General features: G+C 38.3%; 1 long non-coding RNA gene across 1 annotated transcript; it reads left to right on the top strand.

The window, feature by feature from the left end:
* The first annotated feature begins 226 nt into the window (after positions 1-226).
* Positions 227-2,772, top strand: LOC108665484. The gene is made up of 2 exons (XR_001930450.2): positions 227-1,000; positions 1,432-2,772. It is a non-coding gene; the product is annotated as an uncharacterized LOC108665484 (long non-coding RNA).
* The last annotated feature ends 634 nt before the right edge of the window (positions 2,773-3,406 follow it).

Below are 3,406 nucleotides of genomic sequence, written 5' to 3' on the forward strand. Positions count from 1 at the left end.
ATGAGAGGATATTTTTTATAGCGAACGCGTTTATTTTGCACAAGTAGGTTTTGAATTTGGTCAGCGTAATGAATTCATGTATTACGTATCTGTGCATCTCAGTCCCACCCATTTTTTATGCTCAAACTTCAACTCCTCAACCCTATGCACCGCACCCTGCCACCCCCCCCCAGGGACCGTCAATATAAAGGCGAGTGACAGAGGCACTCTCAACAGTTCTGCTCGGCAGTCCCTGTAAGAGCCACGCAGGCCATCGCGCTCCCATATCCACTCGGCTGCAGTGCCTCGACTTTGTTACGCCGCATTCAGTCGACAGTGCCTCTAGAGCTGCCACGCTAGTGTCTCAAACTACTATCAATAGTGATTATTAAAGCGATCTTTAATACCATTGAAGGTCTGAATCCAATCGAGCTGTATTAATTCAGAATTGTTCTCCAGTCGTCGTAAGCTGTGTTATTTCCAGCTTTTAAAAATGGCTTTTTCATTCTTCAGCTTCCTGGACCCCACTGAGAAGTATTGAAACCCTACTTCTATGCTCCCACAATAATTCTTATTTATTATCTAACATTCTCCAGCTGCCAACGCCGCAAGATTGCCGTCGATTTCGGCTTCATTAACAAAAACGATGGTTTACTTCATCATGCAATACCTGGACCCAACGGAGAAATATTGAATTCCTTGGTGTCGTGATAATTGACACCACGAATTCAATAAGTCATTGGTCCCCGATTGCCGGTGCGACTGCGACATTAGACGATGAGCTTCTTGGTAAATTTTGGTGTTTCCATCCAACTTGATGTCAACTTCCAGCAATGGGACCCAACCCGAAGAAGACCGTGAAACATTACCATAGTGCCTTTTTTCCAAACCATGTCACCACCAAGAAGAAGATGAAGTCAAAGAAGCAGGAAGTGTTGGCGGGGTCGGCCACTAGACTAAAGGCTGTCGTGCCTTGCGCCGGACGTTGAACTCTGTCTGCAGCAGCACTCCTCTTTCCTTGGTGAGTTTTATGAATATCAGTTCTGGGGTTTAAGGTTTAATAATTGGGTATTTTCATCGATTACTTTTATCTGTCATCGATTACTTTTATCTGTCACAGATTACTTCCATCTGCTCTGTCTTTTCGGATGGCAAAGTTTGATATTATTACAGTGTGTATGACGTAGAACATTTAGTGAATTCACGAATAGTAGAACTAGTGTTATATCCTATTGTTCTCTTTCTTATGTTGCTGTTAGACTATACCGCAAGCAATCGTGTGAAAATCCGACCAATGTTTGAGGTTTTTTGTTTATTAGAATATGCAGAAGAAGTTATACACATATATGTACAAATATTATTTTATAATATGTTTCCCCTATTATATAAGACGTAGCAATAAACACATTCAACTGAAATTTTAATGGAAATATTTTTCTTCCATTTATTCAGGTGCTCGCTGACAGACACGTGATGGCATCCGAAGCGCCGGGATGAGGAGCGTCTGATGGTTGACTCAGATATCTTCTTGGCCACTCGAAGATTCTGTAGCCACCTCAGACATCTTTGTGGCCACCTCTGACATCTCTTTCGGCTACTGCGAACGTTTGTCTAGCCACCTCTGCCATCCTCTGGGCTACTTCGAACGTTTGTTTGGCCACCTCTGCCATCTTTGTGGCTACTGCGAACGTTTGTGTGGCCGCCTCTGACACCTTTGTGGCTAAATCAAACGTTTGTGTGACCATCTCTGCCATCTCTGGATTTACCGCGAAGGTTTGTGTGGCCACTTCTGAAATTTTGTGGCTACTTCGAACGTTTGTGTGGCCACCTCTGCCATCTCTGGAACTATTTCGAAAGTCGTGTGGCTGAAAGTTTCTCGGTCGAACCCTACTTAGAAATATGCCACAATAAAACGCGAGGACTTTCAATGTTGAATTATCTTTATTATTTTCACTCATATATATGAACATCAAGCCTACTTACATCGATGTAGGTTATTTCATATCTAGGCGAATATTAAACTTGAATATCGTCTGAAAATTTGATTCGAAAATATGTTTGGATAAATGATTTTAAATCAATTTGTTATTAAATTCGAGTAAGTATGCGTGGTCGCAAATCTAAAGTATATGTTGGGTCTTTATATAGTTGCATTGGTTTTCTGGGTATATTAGTGAAGGTTATGTCTTCAATAGGCCAAGTTTACTAACATGCTTGTTATTTCTCCTGGACAAAAAGGGTTTATCTTACTAAGTTCTTGGTAAAAGTTGTACCTTACTATGTTCTTTGTAATTAAGAATGATTACATTAGTATTGGTTAATAGCTTCACACGCGTCAAATTTCGAGAGCTCGACATCCGGGTTTCCACTCGTCCATTTATGGTACAAATACCGAGTCATTTACAAAGCTGTCGCAGCAGATGTTTGATTGCTTAAGTACGAAGTTATCATAAGCTTGGTTTGAATCACAACCAATTAATATAGTTAAAGAATTTTCGAGATAAAATTAATAATGCCATGTCAACTGACACAAACAAGTTTGATCGGATAAACGAAAATATGTTATTTACCGCCCAGCTGTTGGACGCTCGGTACAAGAGGACAGTAATGTTCATCAAGATCAATTTAATGTCTCTTTGAGTGCTATTTAGTACAAGTCACAATTATACATTTAGTCTTCTACCATAACTCTTGTCGATTCTCGTGCCTGTACGCTTTACTTGTTAATGTTGTTTATCATGTTTTGTTGATTTGTGAAAGAATTTGATCTTTGTTTATCGGCATTACTAGTGATAACTTCCCACAATAGAAGCAATTTTTATTTGCAGAAAAATACATTTTTCATTTTGGAACTCGCTCGCCTTTGTGGTGCACTAACCAATGTCGCTTATTATTCAAAATATCTAATGGTTTCGGTTTGAATTTCATTTTTTAGTTTCTGTATTTTCAACAGTATCTGTGATATAAAGGGTTTTACAAGTTATTTATGATATAAATATCTATATATACGAGATTTTTTGTTCATAGACGAAGTATAAAGATATTTTTGTTTTTATTTGTGTTTTTGTGCTGTTATCAAGTTGAACAGATGTTGCGTCGTTTTGGAATTCTTCAGTTCTCGATCAACTCGTTCTCTGTTCAACAAACTGCCAGGATCTAGTGATGATTTCTTGTTGAATGCTGTACATGCAGATTTTTATTATATTAACATATTTTTCTATAATAGATGAATTTAAATGTAATAAATATCATCCAATCAACCGAATATTTTTATTTCAATTTGACCTATGATAGAAAACTACAATCTATAGGATGAGAATTGGACTTAACGATGAGCAATGATTAATACTCACTCCTACTTAGGGGAATTTTCATAAAATTTCATCACAATCTCCTGGTTTCCCGAAGAATGTGATGAACTCCTAGA

Source organism: Hyalella azteca, unplaced genomic scaffold (assembly GCF_000764305.2).
Source record: "Hyalella azteca isolate HAZT.00-mixed unplaced genomic scaffold, Hazt_2.0.2 contig4447, whole genome shotgun sequence".
Classification (NCBI taxonomy): Eukaryota; Metazoa; Arthropoda; class Malacostraca; order Amphipoda; family Hyalellidae; genus Hyalella; species Hyalella azteca.